The 17934-nt window shown below is 44.8% G+C and overlaps 1 protein-coding gene and 1 long non-coding RNA gene across 2 annotated transcripts in view; both read right to left on the minus strand.

The window, feature by feature from the left end:
- Window positions 1–17934, minus strand: part of LOC111842593 (doublesex- and mab-3-related transcription factor A1) — a 48684-nt gene that overhangs the window by 15963 nt on the left and 14787 nt on the right. The gene's annotated exons all lie outside the window — the stretch shown is intronic.
- LOC111842595 (uncharacterized) lies at window positions 2156–17060 on the minus strand. The gene is made up of 2 exons (XR_002837942.2): window positions 16965–17060; window positions 2156–3253 (listed from the first exon to the last, which is right to left on the minus strand). It is a non-coding gene; the product is annotated as an uncharacterized lncRNA (long non-coding RNA).

Genomic DNA, 17934 nt, shown 5'->3' on the forward strand with positions numbered 1-17934 from the left:
CTCAGAAGCAAGAGGCACCTGCTTGGCATTGAAAGGGAGATCAAATCCAGAAGAGCTGAAGCAAGCATGGCCAGTGAAGAACAAGGCATTGAGGGACGATAACAGCAGCAACAAAGACCGCGGCCTATTCAGAAGTACAGACTACAAAATGGTGGTCGCATGGGGATGATTTACTGATAAAGCGCGGGGGGGGGGGGAATTAAGAGGCAACCACAGGTGTGAAGAAAGGGCTCATAAAAGGGCTAGAAAAAGGGGGGGGGGGTGTTTAAAGGGAGCTTTGAGGTAAGATTCTCTCTTCTTAAAAGAAGATAAAATCCCTTTGTCAAGTTTCAGCTTATGTAACTCAAAAACAAAACTTGTTGGTCCATTGGAGAAAGCAAGACAGGCATAAGAAAAACACCATAACTGAGCCCTAAAATTATAAAGCGACTTTTCCAGTTCCATCACTTTTATAGTGATGGACGGCATCCATGTTCAGCCAACGCAAACAGTCTTTTATACACGACGGTGGGCTTGGCTTGGCCTGTATGGCGAATATCAGCAGAACATTCAATTAACAGTCGCAGAAATGGCAGCCTTCAAGGGCAAAGAGGAGCCGGCAAGATGAAGAGAGGGTGCTTTCCACACCCGCCCTACACCGAAATGGCCGGTGCTTTAACAGCCCAGGGAGACCTGAGACCTTCGCTATAATGATCCTGACGAGTCTCTTCATGACAGCGCAAGCCGATACTTACTACGCACAATGATTGTTAGGCAGCTGAGCTGCATATTATTTGTTCGAAGATCACGTTTTAAGAAGCATATGTCCCTGGATAGAGGCAGCCGGCTGGAAATGCTGTCACTGTATAGGGCTTCGATAAACAACCAAATTAGATATGGAAAGTATCTGTAGCCAGAAACATTACCTAATCTTACTTACACTCCATGACTCTACATTGATATTTCATTCAATTGCTCCATTACACAATGCAACCAAACATGAATTACACACTACTACAGTGTTTAAGACACAATTACATTAGCCTCATTACTCTATACAACAGCTATATATTATACACAGCTAATATTACTTGCAGACCAAAGAATCTTTTGCTTTAATGAATCAGTTCCTCACAGGGAAAAGTCAGGAAAGCTGTGACACAAACCATCCATGGAAGATCGAAAAATAATCTAACCCGAGACACCACTAAGACTATCCTGCCAGTTCAAGCAGAAATTCTGCTCCAGACTGTGCGGACTGGAGGCTGAGTCATGTCACTGCAGACGACACATAGTGGTCTGGCACTGGCTGGATTCCCCTGGGGATGCCCCAGCACCTGGTGCACCTGGAGACAGGAAGGAGATCCGCACACACACGCCTCAGACTGAGGCACCAGCGCGCGTGCCAGGCAGCTCGTGGGACATCATGCAGCATAGCAGCCAGGGAGTTGTTTAGAAGGTTGCTGGTTTCTAAAATAACTATACTGTTGCTTCTGTAGCTCAAGAATCCTAAAACAATAGGATATTAAATAGAAACACAAGCAAAGCTGGGTCTAGTTCTATCAACTCAAATGTACTGGTATTCCTAGCACTGAGAACCTGACCTCCACTCACTCATAACACCTCTAATGTGCTTAAAGTCCTATCAAGAAGTGCATGACCTCTCCTGGTCTGTAACAGCACTGATGTTCTTGTGTAGTGCATGACCTCTCCTGGTCCGTAACAGCACTGAGATTCTTGTCCTAATCGGCAGTGCATGACTTCTCCTCGTCTGTAACATCACTGATGTTCTTGTGCTCCTAATCGTCAGTGCTCATTTGCTTTTAACACTTCTAATGTTCTTATTTTCCTAATTCTGAATATATAATCTCCTTACATACTCAGATGATCTTATATTCTTACTTAATTCCTAGTTTTGAGTTTGCATGGCCTCTTTGTAATATACTCATTCTAGCTCAGTAATTTCATCAGCTTATGTCCTAGCTAGGGGAGAACTCAGCAATGAAGGATCTCTCATACCTCCAGAGCTGCAGGTATGAATGTTTCCTCCCAGTTTCTCCCGCAATCCAAAATTTAATAGTTCCTTAGTGTGCATACTATATGCAAATTCCCTGAAAGCGCTGCTGAAAATCAATATTGTACGACAGGCAATCTAGAGTAAATCACAGACGGAATGTTTGGTGCAACTTCCTTTATTTTCTATGGGTACAATTCTGGGACAAAGAATTCTCCCGCTTCACAAGTCAAACACAAGTAGGCTGACAGAAAATCCCAGTTGGGTAGAAGCGTGTGTTTTTCTGTCCATGCTTTCGCCAATCTTAGCCTTGGGGCAGGATTAAGATCAAGATCAGCTTTTCGTACGACCTCTGTGTTTCCTTGTCAGTTAGGGTGCAAAGGAGGAAGAAACATTTCTGTACAGTAAAATGTGTATTTACCACGATCAAATCTTAACATGTCAACTTGTCACCAAGTTCAACAACTGGGCAAGGCCAGCAACGAAAAAGAAAAATGTAACTATTACTATTGAGATGTTCCTACTAAGATAATGCAGTCAAGTGACTTTGGAAAAAAATGTATGCCTCTGTCAACAATGACTCTCAGAAAGCATATTTGGCATATTTTAGCTGTAAGACAATCCTCACGTACAGCCTGATTAGCTAAAGGCTGAGTTACAGTTCTGCGAAGAATCTAGGCCTAAGTAGTCTTGTAGATGCTTACCCTACGCCGTAGTCTGACAGCTGCAGTTACGATTCTGGTGTGGTGTGCATCAGGCTACGGCAGAAGGTATGCAGCTACGTGGTGTAAAATACTACGCAGAACAGTAAATCATCATCATATTTTAAGGCCTATGAAAAAAGTGAGTGGACCCCTTGTATCCTGATACAGTGCCTTCCGGTGACCCATCTAACCAGGCCGTTGGGTTTGGCTTAAAGAAACAGCAACGGTTCCACTCTCCAGCTTAATAAGAAGGTGGGGAAGTGTGGTGAGATGGAGAGGGGCTCTCAAGGTTAGCGACAATGGGCAGATTAGGCTTGCATGCTCCTTCTCTCTTGTGTTCTTGGGTTTACTTTTAAAGAAGCAGTTGTGGAGCCTCTCCTCACTTTATTGTGACTGCGCCATTGTAAACTCTCCTCTTTGACTGCAACCAAGTCTTTCATACACAATTAAGCTCATTAAATAGCTTTTGTACATTTTAATTAATGGGTTTCAGGAAGCCGAAGCGCAGCTTGTTGTTTCATTGATGGTTTCGCGTTCCACCTCAGTTGATCTGCAACTACAATATACAGGGGCGTCAGTAAAACAAGACATTTCCCTAACCATACTAAAGATAAGGTAGGTCGATAGCGTAAACAGGCAGGACAGGAAGGTGACATATATACATATTGTGCAGATGTATTTTCTTTCCTAATGTAAAGGAAATATTTGAAGATCAAATTTCCAAAGCTCAGTCTACTTTTTGCTATTTTTGAGATGGGACCACCAATGACCTAAAGCCAGGCTTCCTCATCATATGTTACAAACTGGGGACCAGAACTCACTCAGTCCTCAATTAATCCAATTAAATGAGGACTTTCGTTAAAATTCCAAAATTCACTAAACCCAGCGAATTTTTCTCGAAAACATATCATCTGCTCTTCAGGTACATTATCATAAACCCCTGAGCATTTTCTTTGGTGAATACGGTTATGTTTAGTGAAATTCTTACCTCTAGACATTTATGACATATACTCAATCATTCTGGAGATATTTAGCTAGGCTGATGTGCTACCATACTCTTGATAAAATTCATTCCAGAGATTTCCATGCGAAACCAGTTTGCAGGGAGTTGTGGTCTACCAGCCATCAGCATATACCATGCAGTGGAAGCAACAACTTCATCTCAAGACCCTTACAGAGCAGAGCTCGGCATTGTCGAACGCTTGAGTTCCAGTGTGAGCACATTGTCCTGGGGGGCTAACAGTGGGGAAGGAAGAACGTTCCATGCTTCCTAGAGTCAGAGGGGGGTCCTAACCCCCTAAGAGGGGGGCAGCCCACAGGTTCACCCCTTCAAACAATAAACATCCATTCACCCCCCAGCAGGAAGTCATCATCCTCCAGGAAATGAGATGAAAGTTTGGACCGAGAAGAAAATTGAGTTTTCTCCAGCGTCTGATATCTCCTTTAGAAAACGGACAAAAAAAAAAACTCCCACAGGAAGATCAGGCGACAACCAGAGGAGGAAAAGTTTGTATTTGGTATCAAACTGCCTTTTAAGCCTCCCGTCTCCCCGCTGGGAAACCCGCTGTCTGATGTATTAGGTGATTACGCACCTGGAAGCTGGGATGGTTACAGTTATTTGTAAGTGTGTGTCTGTGTGGATTTTCTCAAACTACAGTGGGACTGAAAGGGAAACCATTGTTTATTCTGGGATACCTGTAATCTAAAGACACGGGGGATCATTTTTAACAGCTCACAATGCCAATGCAGTAATAAAGCCCTCTTCTTAAAAACAGCAAGTATGAATCTGAGAATCCCATACGGAATATTCCATTCCTCACGCTCTGTACTTTCTGGGATAATCTCCTGGTTACTGTGACCCTGTACTGGGTAAATGGTTATGGAAAATGGAAGGACAGAGTATCTCCCAGTTCATATTCCCATTTACACCTTTTGCAGTCAAATGCCCTGCTTGTCTGCTCTTTAGGTCAAATTCGTTATTGCTCACGATTACCTTTGACCTTTACATTTTATTTATTTAACAGATACTTTTAATACAAAGCAACGTATAATTAAAAACAGAGTTCTCTCGTGTGGTTCCCTGATGGTGGAATGAGCTGTAGAACCACGTCTGGTTATCAGACTCAAGACTCATGTGCTCCATGATACTAGCCTGATGCCTCTTTAAGTTCCGTGAATGTTCTTATGTTGCATGTCTGGTTCTTGAATAGTCTAATTGGTTCTTGCTTTGTTAATAGTTGTGTAGCTCCTGCTCAAATTTTGCTTACACTTGTACCTGGGCGTTCATTGGAAGCTCAGCCTAGCTGGACTTATGCCAAGTCCCCTGCTCCGCAGTCATGTTCCTCATGTGCTATTTCACTCACTTGTTCATCGCTTCGGACAACAGTGTGTGTTAAGTATGTAACTGAGAAGGCAGGGCCAGACCATCCCTGGAGCGATTAAGGCCTTTGCTCAAGGGCCCAATACTGAAACCACCCAAGGGACTTGAACTAGCAACCTTCCGATCAGAGGTGCAGTATTTTAACCCCCTGAGCCACACACCGCCCCCAAAAATCCCAGAGCTTGGATGTCAGTAGGATGCTCTGTCCGGACCTGCTTCTCTCCTCGTCCTTCTGCAAAGCCACAAAGAGTAATATGTAATATGTAAGCGATTGACCCGGAAGGGTGCTGGCCCCCCACTACTGGCAGCAATGGGAAGCCTCCCGCTTCAGGTATCCGTCATCCTCACCCCAAGCTCCCTCAGCAGGGTTTCACAGTCCATTAGCACCCCGTGCCGCAGTCACAACAGACGCACGCCGCGCCCCACTGGTCTTTCTCCACATAGGGGAATGAGGAAACACCATCTACAGCTTACCCGCTAACAATTCAGCCATTACCTTCGGTTTTTGCTGCCATCATCGTCGCCATCGAAGCCTCGTGAGGGCAACCGTCTCCCGACTGTTTCAGACATGCGGCCGCGATTCTCGGCACTGGCGCGAGGCAAAAGGACAGCTCCTCGCCCCCGCCGCCAGGCACGCCCGGGCACAGTCCCTAAGCGCCTTGGCAGCCTTAAGAGGAAACTGGCCCTCCATCTGCAGGTGCTTTTCTGCAGCTGGCAAATCCTCCGGAGCTCCCTGTCAACACAAAGCGGCTCGCGGGCCGGGGGACGCACATCACCTTTCGCGGCTGCTAACGGGCAGGCCCACACGGCGGGGAGAGTGCCTGCTCGCGGGATTTGAAACACAATCGCGCTCGGAAGCTCGTCTCAATAAGCCGTAGTCATCCATGACACTTACGGTGTATTAAGCCGGCCAAGCGTTGCGGCGGAACACCAGGTCAGTGCATATTTTCATGAGGTTTTTACGGCATTAAAAGGATTCGGTTACAGGGCGCTCGGCGCAGGCAATGCACACAACATGCTGACTCCCGTCACAGCAAACTGTGCAGGATGCTGTGCTGGGCCATAGGGTTTCCGTTCAGCATGTAGAAGCCATCAGGGGCCTTCAGAGCAGGACGAAGAAACAACATTGTGTAATATGCTGCATGTCAGAAACACTCAGTGACCTTTGGGGCAAACTGGAGACAGTAACTAAACTCCTTTGTATAGACTGGTATGAAAGACTGGTCATGAGAGGACAGGACCAGCGCCACCTTTTTCAATCGTTAACATGTTAAACATAATATCACTGAGCTCTGCCACAGTCCACGTTTAGCAAACCGCTAGAATGTGCAATTCAATGAGCAGGACGTGGTTCTGCTGGGGATAATCCCTGGTCCAGGTGTGGAACAGAGACCTAACCCTACCCCCTCCCATGGCCTCAGGGGATTCCCCCCCCCCCCCTGCCGCCCCCCCACTGCCACAGTTTTCTGGATTACGTTAAATCCTAACCCTTTAAAAAGAGGAGGAAGTTCACAAACGCTTAGCCGAGAGGTGAAAATTAATTCCTTTAACCCCCAAATTACTGAGCTTGTGAGGGGGGGGGACGGTACATCCCTTGTGCTCATTAAAACTGGCCCCGACCCCCACCTTTTGACACTCCTCCTGACCTCCTAACCTTGCCTCATTTTCCTATCATATATACAGTAGACGGAATACATACTATACTAGATAGGGGCGGCGAGTGGCTTAGTGAGCTAAGTGACTGTGCCTGGGATCAGAAGGTAGTTGGTTCGAGCCCCAGCCTCAACAGAAGAATTACATAGCTGTGAGCCCCTGAACAAGTCCCTTAACTCCCAGCTCCAGGGGTACTGCATGCTGGCTAACCCTGCGCTGTGACACCCCCCCCCCCCAAGCTTGGTCCCACCTGTCTCTGTGTCTCATGGTTAGCAAGATGGGGTAAGCAAAGAGTATCATGCCAATGTACCTGTGCAAATAAAGGATTGTCTCATTTTAGAGTACATCAATCTTCTAACCATGTTTCCTAGTCTGGATGGCCTGGAACCTGACCTAATCAGCACAGGCAGAAGACTGGGGTAAACCCTGGAAGGGGTGCCTGTGCATCGTAGGGCACATACTCACACAGTCAGACCCTATGGTAGATTATAAATTAGCCTAACTGCACATTTTTGGGCTGCCAGAGGAAGCTGGAGAACCCAAAAGAAACCAACACACATGGGGTGAACTTGCAAATTCCACATGCGGCGAGAACCTGCAAATTCCACACGCGGCGAGAACCTGCAAATTCCACACGCGGCGAGAACCTGCAAAATCTACACATGGGGAGTACCAGCAAAATCCACACACGGCGAGAACCTGCAAAATCCACACGCGCCGAGAACCTGCAAAATCCACACAGACAGAGCAGATCCGGCACCCAAACCCCAGAGCTGTGAGGCAACAGTGAACTCACTGAGCTACCGTCCCCCCCCCCCACATCTGGAGAACCGTAAAGAATGAATAACACCAACAGGAAATCTCACAAAACAGGCAGAAAGCGTAACCTCACTGGCTACAGTCTTCGGCTTCCAGAGAAATTCATATTTTGAATAATCCTTGATCGCGGTCAAGTGTCACTGCCTGAGTCACATGGTCTGAAAGTACTGAAGCGTCCAGTTATGCCTACAGAAGGCCAGTTGATCCTAATCCCCCATGGACCGCGCAGGTTTCCGCAATATGATACTTCAATGGAAGGGGTATAACCAACAGTAACTGGCTTAGCGTAATGAAGTGTGAAACGTCTCTGTGCTGCTTAAAATATCTATTTCTGGAATAACTCTGGGCCTCGCCTCACAAATAACAGCTTTTCAAATGGCAATACACGTCCAGAAGATGTCAAGTGGAGGTCACTGGGTGCTGGCTGTGTTTAACAGACGGGAGAATAACTTGTCCACGTGATTCGATCCTTTAACGAGGACGAAATTAATGTGGATCCAGGGCCTGTATCAGGGGCATGGCTATAGCTACTACTCTGCCTTCAACTCAGGCTGCTAGATGTCAAGTTCCCTTTGATTCGGCCGATTCACAAAACCAAAGGATAAAAACACAAAACGTTTAAAGTACAATAAAAGTTCTCATAACTGTAATTCAGGTACTGGATACCTCAAGTAACCAGCACAATTAGGAAATATCGGTAAAGAAAATTGAAAAAAAATTGAAAATTTGAAAATTCATAACAATATAACAATTCCACAAAAATTTACACTAAAATAACCAAAAATAACAAAGAATAAAGAAAAGCATTGTGCAATACAAATGTCCGTTCCTGCGCATGCCTACAGAGCGGAAGCCTTGTGTTTGTTCCGCCATTGCTTACCCCGCGATTAATTCTGCTGCATCGCGGCTTGCGCTGTGGTATGTTAAAATAACTGCGATAATCATCACCATGCGTGTATAAAAGGATTAAAGTAGGTGCTACAAATGTGTTACAGTCCAGTGTTTTTTGTGGAATCAATTGAGCAATTCGCCAGTGCCTTGGCCCCCAACGTTGCCGGATACAAGAATTTTTACCGTAATCAGTTGAAAAATACTTCGAATAAAAAATAGCATGACCTTTGCAGGCTAAATCCACGTCTACAATCTAAGATCCAAGGCCTTTGCCTCATTACAGGGGGAACGGGAGAACAGCACAGAAGGAAGAGAGAACCAGCTGGTCATGTTTCTATTACTCGTATCTTAGTATTAAGCAGGTTTTAACAGGTTGTTTGGGAGGTCATCCTGTAGGTGCGCCGACACTAAATCCTCACTAATTTCAACCTGACGGATTCCAACATTAACAGATTACTGTTTGTTTAAGGAAAGCTCCCACAAACTGTGTAATCCTCAGTTACTGAAGTTTGGGGGGGGGGGGGGTTGTCCACTCCCCCCAGCAGTGTACCTATTACTTCTCCATCCTTTCGTAATCCGATAAGAGAGTGCCGAAGCCGCTGTTTGCGTTTCCTGAGCAGACGGCGGCGAGAAGGACTGACAGCGAGTGGCACGAGAACACAAGGAGCAATCGCTACTCGAAGACACTGTTACACACTGCGAAATGTTACATAATATACCATTCTTATTAAAATAAGGACGGGGTAACCATCTGTGCTCCGGCTCTCCATTTCGGTCTTCTCACTGGTTGGCTGCCCCCAGACGCACAGTGGACCCTTGTCCCGCGCTCTGAAATAGACCTTTCCCACACGGTTAAGTGCCGAAATTGCTCCTCGGAACAAAGCGGGGCTAATTGCTAACTGCCACTTCGCATTATGTCTCGCGCATGAAAGCGACTGCCCCCCCCCCGTTGAACACTGGGGCTATTGTGCCGAGCCAACCTGGAAACGTGAGAAATAAAAGGCCCGATGTTAACGTCGGCCACATCTCCTCCTCGATTGCTGCCCCCCCCCCCCACTCTCCCCACTCCCCCCACTCCGGTGTGCACATTGGCAAGGTTACCATGGCGAACGGTGTCAGTCGTGGGCCCCCCTCAATGATCCATTTTCTACACGGTTGACTCTGAAAACCACGGTCGTAATCCCTCAATGTTTCCCCCCCGTCCTGGATAAGCTCCGCCTTGCTGCAATAATCTCACACTGGGAGTCGAGGCCCAGAAAGGCCCCAGATTACATGGGGACCCAGTGGGGCATCCCGTGTGGAGGTGTGGGGGCCATTCAGCTCGACGGGCTCATTCCATCACACGCCATGTAATAACCACACTATTATAGATATCTTCTCTGGCCATGCCCAGACATCTCCAATACATGATGAATAGAAATAAAAATTAAATTCAACCTAGTGCCCTGTACTCCTTAGCACAGGCTCAAGCCCCCCCCCCCCTCCCATGATCCTGTTCTAGAAAAGTGGCAGTAGGATGGATGGATGGAAAGGGTGGTAATTTCAAGCAGTATATGCTGGTCGGTGCTTGCAGACAGGCAAAATAAACTATTTCCCTAAATAATTTGTCTTTTGTGATTGATTGATTTTTATATTTAGATCTAGAAAGTTCAAAGTGATGATATCACTGAAGATGTGAATCATCCATCCACCCATCCATCCATCCATCCATCCATCTTCCAATGCATATCTTAGAGACAAGGGGATGGTATGAATAGTAAAAACAAATAATAATCATCATCACAGTAGAATGAAGATAGACAGACGGATACAGACAGACAGACAAAAATGCTTATGATAATGTAATAGAAGAGCAGACTTTGAAAATGTGTTTATGAGAAAATTACCATGGACTATGGAAAATCAACAAAGGTTCTTTGTTAGAGCGCAGGAGGACTGAGAGAGTTTGGGTTCCCAATACTGTAACATATGATGAGGAAGCCTGGCTGTAGGTCACTGGCGGATTCACCCCAAAGGCAACAAAAAAATGTACTGAGTGAGTTTAGGAAATTTGCTCTTCAATAATCCCTTCACACGTTTCTTAATCCAAAGGCAAAGCCTGCCTGCACTGTCACACTTGCGTCAGTGTTACTCTGCACAGCTGAAGGGCTTCGGCTTTTCCCAAATCCCCAGACAACACGAGCTCCGGGGTCTTTGTCTCCGTCTCGCTTTCGGTCCACCGGCAGCCGGGACTCGGCTCTCCCGTGGTGTGCTCAGGCGGGCGTGAATCTGGGAGACCTTCAGAGACCTTCAGAGAGCCACAGGCAGCTCCGAACGCATCTCCGAGGGCCAACAAGGAGAAGAGATCAGATTTTTCAGCGAAAACCCCAACCCACTGTTTATGTTTCACCCCAATTCACAACTCATTACGATTCATTTCAATTGACAGCAACGGCTGTAAAAATGCTTCGCAGCCACGTCACTAAATACAATGTACAAGACAGTCTGTCATTACATAACATATATAACAGCCTGTCCTGATATATAATGCACGACAGGCTGTCACAATACATAATATCCATGATGGTCTGTTACATATATAAAACTTGTCAAATTATATAATGTATAACAATCAGTCACAGTATATAATGTACATGACAACCTGTCATGATACATAACATATGATGTGCGTCTCAGTCTTCACACACTACTGGGACCTATTCTGCTTTTTTCAAACAGCAGTTACGTGAAACCAAAAGCAAACCAATGTGGTAATGCAGCACACTGAACTCTGCCCCACACACCGCCATGGCGGTTCTGTTGGACCTGTGCGCCACCCAACCCGCCAAGACCATCTCCCACTCACCCGAAGTGTTATTTGGATTTCTGAGGGCAGGTGCTGGAGGGTCCTATCGAAGATCTCGCTCCAGAGAGCGCGGCGATAAGCATCAGTGCCTCCAGCACCAGCTCTGGCCACACCCACAGCCCTCATCTGTTCCAGCAGGCCGTATGGGTGCACCCCCCCACCCCCACCTTAACCCTGTCGAGATGTGAGAAAGCATCAGGCCGTTCCCTCTGGTAGCCTAGTACGGGTCTGTGACAAGATCAGTTGATAAAACAGGGCGGGGGGCGCCTACAGCAGAGACTCCATAGCAACCCAAATCAGCGGAGCCATGCCCAGCGGCCCCCGCCTATCAGTTGCCTAAGCACTGTATCAGTCACCCAAACAAAGGCCACTCATTCAAAAAAAAAAAAAATCACTGAGATCATTGAAACAGCCCGATTTTCTTTTCAATGCAGAAGTCTTCCTACGACAGTCTCCCCAAATCACTCATCATGAGTTCCAGCAATTGCATTAATAGCAGAAATAATAAAGAATCTAGTAATTATCCGACAGACTGGCACAAAAGTAGCTGACATCACATAATAATAAACCTCAGCTTGGAACACGTCATTCCTGGACCTGAGGATGCAGATTGTGGATATGCCATAATGTGGGATCCGAATTTAGGATAAAATTGTGATGCTTTATGGACACGTGGAGTAATTCACACCAGCAAATCCCATCTATTACATCTAGTTTGGATCTCCTCTCAGAGGAGATCTATGTGCTTCACTCTGAGGCAGCTTTTATGTGGACACATTGCAAATAACACCATGCAGACACTAGATGGCGCAACAGTGTAGGAGCTTTACTCAGACTAAAGGCTTGGGGTCTGTTCAGTAACATCATTCACCATTAAGTAATAAAGCACAACGTCGTATCCTCTGAACCCTTTATTAAATTAGGGTAACAAACTCAAACACACGTGTGCACAGACACATAACATCACTCATCAGAGATGCCACCATCGTAATATGCACAGAATACAAAATAAATACTAGTGTTGATGCTGAAGAATAGTGTTCAGGAGTCTAGGACTCATGGCTCTTCCAACTGACTAGCAAGCTTGAGAGCTTGAATGGAACAGGAGCGAAAAGGACCCCCCCCCCCCATTGGGTAGGTTTTTTGGTTTGACCTTGATGGTTGCCAGGAAACTTCTGTTCATGCCAAACCTGTGTTCTTTATCACACCATCTTGCCGTTTTTTTTGTTTTTTTTTGTCTGGAGGTTTCAAGTCATCACAGATAAAACAAGTTTTCACAATGTTCATCAGATCTTCCACACAATCACCTTCTTGCCGCATGCATAGTTTGGTATGGTACACGCAAATGAGAAATTCAGATCCAATCTAATCACCCCGTTTTGTGTATACAGCTCCTTTAGAGTAGCAATATCGCTATCTCAGAGTCCTCTCCAAGAGAACATCTTAGCAATTATCACATTTGCTCACACAGAATTTAAAAAGTAAGCAGACATTTGACGGTTCAGCTCTAATAAAATCCTAAACGTTCATTTTTGACAATGAACCTGAGTTGAGCACTTCAGAACATTGTGTTGTGAATAAAAAAAAACCTTGTATGTAATATTACTAAGCTAAAACTTATGTGTAATGTTTAAAACAAAAACAACAATTACAACTATAACAACAATGGAAAAAGGGACGGACACAGTAATAGGCCCTTGCAATGGAAGTCAGCTCCAATTACCTGAGGACAAACGGATGGATCCCTTTTGGCACGGCGCACCATTTAGCCTGCAGTCGTTAATTAGGCAAATTATCATCAGTGTCAGCGGTACAAGTACCCATTGTGACCAATTAGGAAAATCAAGGCTCTGTTATACTAGACAAACAAACATAAACACTTAACAGTTACAATCTGTTCTGGCCCTGGTAACCATTTAATTGTACCAGGATAATCAGGGAACTGATTTAAATTAAAATGGCTGATTTAGCAGCTGCAATCCACTCTCAGGTCAATGAAAAACAAACTGGGAATTTTCATGCAGAAAGCGGCCAACGGTGGGTAAACTTAAACACGGCGGCACCATCGGCTTTGATGACGGAAAGGCAGATTAAAGTTCAACTGGAAAAGTCACATTTTGGGTTAGGATATAAGTAGTTTTATATACCTAAACTATAATAGTAATTATTTATTTTACATAACTACTAGTAGGTGTTCTGCTAATAATAATAGATACTTTATTGATCCCCATGGGGAAATTCCCTTTACGCCTCCCCCAACATGCTCTCTATAGGTGACAGCAAGCTGGCCGTGCAGGGCAGCCACCCACAGCGGCACCCAGGGAGCTGGGGGGTTAAGATGTGGTAGACGTGCCAAGGATGGACTTGAACCGGAGACCTTCTGATTACAGGCAGAGTGACTTTACCCCACTGAGCCACACACTGCCCCCTGCTGGAAAGTTTTGTAGCGCATCCTTCAGTATTATGTGTATATGGTTATTATGCTATGTAAAAAAGGCTATATTCTAATTAATAATTGCACACAAAGCCTGTTCAAAGCAGTAATAATCGCAAGAGCACTGAGCCTGCTCATAACAAGTAGCCTATTCATAGTGGTTTCCTACCCAAAGCAAAGAGCTAGCCTGCTTTTGGGCTGTCTTCTTTAGGTGACCCACCTTGAATGTAAGATCTGTCTTTCCCACAGATCCATCCTTACTTAGTCCACTACTGATGATAAATCACTCCCCCGCCCAGTGAAACAAAGACACGTGTTGCACGGCCTGTGAGACAGCAGTGTACAGATGCCATGATTAATGGCTCAGCTTAGCCACAGAGTAGCACCTCTGAGCCAGAGGACAGCAACAGCCGGGAATAGAGTGGGAATAGAGTGTGCCTCGATTTTGCCACTGTGAATATTATTTACAGGATGGAAGACCACCCCAGTCCCGTAGAGAACCTTCTGCAGAAGGTTTACTCAAAGACCCAGCTAATTACCGGCAATTAATGCCAATTAGCCACCTAAGACCTCAGGGCTTGAGCTGTCCACGGCCACATCATAATTAGTCAACTCTTCATTAATTGCGCAGACATTAAAAAAGGCAATTAAGAACAAAAAACACAGCTGTTAACCTAAGGACCGAGTTCCTCATTGCCATTCAGATAAAGGAAAAGACCTTTCAAATGCGGTCCACAAGAAGTGATTACTCGGCACGACAGCGATGCGCAGAGGACACACAGCTAATTTTGAAAATGCTGATGTCTACTGCTGTTTGAAAATGCTCTGTTTCTCTCTTTCTCCAAGCACGCTTCTGTTTGCACTGTATAACAAGCCTTTTTTTCTTTAAAGAAAGTTCGAGTTTTCCCTCTAGATGTGTGACATCCCTTCTTAATCATGCCCCTCATTTAAACTTCCTGTAGTATTACATACACACATATCAGTAGCAGCACGGTAAAAGTGTGAAACACCTTAACTTGTAAGCAATACTGTCCAGGTTTGGTGTATAATCTGCTTGTATTTAAAAATCTATCAAAATCAGTGAATGTTTTTTTTATCCCTGAGGAAATTATTTGTGACTACTCACTGCACAGCAAAACCTCACACAAGAAGACAAAAACAGACTATACACAGTACCACAAACAACTTCTGTATCAAAATAAATAACATATACATATGGTAATAAATAAATTAGGAGACAATTTTTAATCCATAATGATGTACCATTAGGTAGATAATTAATAACAAACCATAAGTTGTCAAGAACCCAATTTAGGTACCAGTGCTGCTAATCTGAGTGTTTGTTATATTGCAGTGTCATACGTCGTCATATTCCAAACAGGATTGTTATCTTATCGAAGCCTCTTTGCACGGTTTCTCACAGCGGGCCATCAATCAGAACGGTGGCCAACAGAGACTCCCAAAAGAAAGAATATAGGTGTAACAGATTAATATTATTAATATGTAAGCATATTTATGAAAATATTTAGCTGATTAACAAGTAAAATTCACTCAGCTAATTTAAGTAACTAAAGCATAAGACAGGGGACAATTACTGTGACGTTTTTGCATCAGAGAAACCTTCAGCTATTGGTTGCAGCTGGACAGGAAGTGATGCAGGCGGACCCACATAATTGCCCGCAGGCGTGTGCCGGGAGCGCAGGTTCAGGGCCATTTCCTCTCCCAGGGACCCTGGCTCATCACCATAAATCAGGCATGCAAGGGCTGCCGCCTTGGGCTGTAACCTGAGACGGGGGTCGCAGTGACTTGGGAGGATGCCTGATCCCACTGCGTCGCCCGTCCCTCTCCACTGTCCCTAAGCTGCTGTCACTTAGCACAAAACATCTCTGAAGCTGCACAAGAGCATCTTCTCCTCTCATGTCTGAACACACAGTATCCAAATACACATTTTTATGAATGGGGACGTACCATACAGTAAAACATACAGAATAAGAACAAATCACGGAATCTCAACAGATGGGTAATTACTAAACTCTATTAAAAGACATTTCCATTATTTTTCATAAATTTTATTTAATTTCATTAATTTTAGCATGACGATTGCTTATTAAACTATAAATAGCATGGCAGAATTTAGGAAGACTATTTTAAACACTGCCATCTAGTGGACGTTTAATAAAATGACTTCGTAAGACACATTGATTTAAATAATGCGGGTTAGGACCGCATCAGAACGGTGCCAGTTCAAACCTAATGGCCGACAGAGTGATCGCATCACTGCTGGCCCCCTGAACAAGGCCTTTAACCCTAAAAACTCCAGGGGTGCCTGATAAATGACTGGGAGATTATCCGTCATCTCTATATGTGTGTTCTGTGTTTCATAGGAGAGTCAGGTCGGTTATATCGTAACTTAAGAATTCCTATGTACCCATACGTGTAAATAATTTTGTGTGACAGCTAACAGGAACAGTTTTGCATTTATTTGTTGGCAGACATATACGATAATGCCTGAAATAGTCAACTGAATCATTATTCTGCATTGATCAGAGGCAGCTATACTATTTCTGGGAGGGGGGGGGGGCTGTATTAATACAGCAGAACATTTTACATGCTTGTTTTGAGAAATGTTGCATATACATAGCTCTATGTATATAATGGGCTGGCATGGTGGTCCTTAAAGTTTGTAGTAACTGACACGATAGTGCAAATAATTAATTTACCCATATTAGCTATTTCCAGATCTTTCTTGTCAACATGATGATTGCACAAGGTAATAACACCGATATTAAGGTTTAGTCTGTTGTGTACTGTTGAAGTAACAGCTGCAAAGCCGCATGGATTTCCATTAAATCGTGCCACCCATAAGGCAGACTCAATATTTTTAATGCGTTCTTTATTCCTGTTTTTAACTAAGAGTGTATTCATTGGACTTCGCAAACATTTTCTAAGAATATTTTCATTTAATTACTTTCCTTAATTTCCTACGACTACTTATTCACAATTAAAATATCAAAATTGCAAGCGCGTCTCTCTCGTAATGTTTCCCAAAATCCCAAATGATTAAAATAATAGCCTAATTAAAATGGATTTATGAATAATAGCGCATTGCATTTGCTGATTTCCAGCAAGGTGCGCAAAAAAAAAGGTGGTCGAGCAGAGAGAGTTACGCTAATGTCGTCTCATGCCATGTATTGAAGGGCGGCAACCCAAGTCAGGCAGGGATGCCTGCAGCACGCGGAACGTACCGTGCGCAGAGCGCGGCTCGGCACCGCACTGCACCGCACCAGCTTACTCACTCGGCGGCGCTGACTTGAACCACCTGGGCTGAGGCTGCGGTGCCTGGCGCCTGGCGCCGGTTCATTTCCGTCCCACACAGACGGGCTATGCAGGCAGCCCATAGCTCACGGGCAATACCGTGGGTGGCGGGGTCCGCCGCTAGTGGGCATGTAGGATGTAAGGCAAGCCAGGCGTGTCATCCCCTCTCCGAGTGTTAACGCACCGGCGACCGTGGAAAATAAACAGTGAGAGGTACGCTGCTGAAGATGGGAGTCGGGATAGGAGCCCGGCTGTCGTCATTAGCACTCCAGTCGCGGGTTATGATCATGCCAAGCATGCAGGTAGCCATGTTCGGCAGGACGCGTCACATGACCACGTACTAACAAGGCGTAGGCGATCGTAGTTACCATTCTGGGCTTTATATATTTTTGCTTTTATTTGGGTCTATACGGACATATATCTCAGGAAGACTCCAATATAGTTATCCCTAAAAATATTCGATAGCATTTTTGTATCATTAAGAGACCTAAGATACACAGCAGGCCCAAGTACACTGAAAAAACACTCCCTGGCGGAACAACTGTTACTAAAAAAACCCGATAGTTTTTACTGATGAAGTTAAATTGGCCTGCTTCACTTAAAATTTGAGAGTATATGCAACATAAACAAAAATAGAGTAGGCCTATACACCCGACAACTGGTAATGTGAAGAAAACCACGTGATATGCTGCCACGTCCGGGCGAATAAGACTTCGGGCTTATTCGCTTAGAATTTAATTGAGTTGCGGGTTGCGTTTTTTTTGGGGGGGCTGTTGTGGTTTTAGTACTTTTTAAGAAAATCCTAATTATTATAATATGATTTATCATTCAAAGAAATTAATCTACTTCTGACAGTTATAACATAGACCCGGGCGGGCGATATAAACTGCCGGTGAGATC

The sequence above is a fragment of the Paramormyrops kingsleyae genome, chromosome 12 (assembly GCF_048594095.1).
Source record: "Paramormyrops kingsleyae isolate MSU_618 chromosome 12, PKINGS_0.4, whole genome shotgun sequence".
NCBI classification, from domain to species: Eukaryota; Metazoa; Chordata; class Actinopteri; order Osteoglossiformes; family Mormyridae; genus Paramormyrops; species Paramormyrops kingsleyae.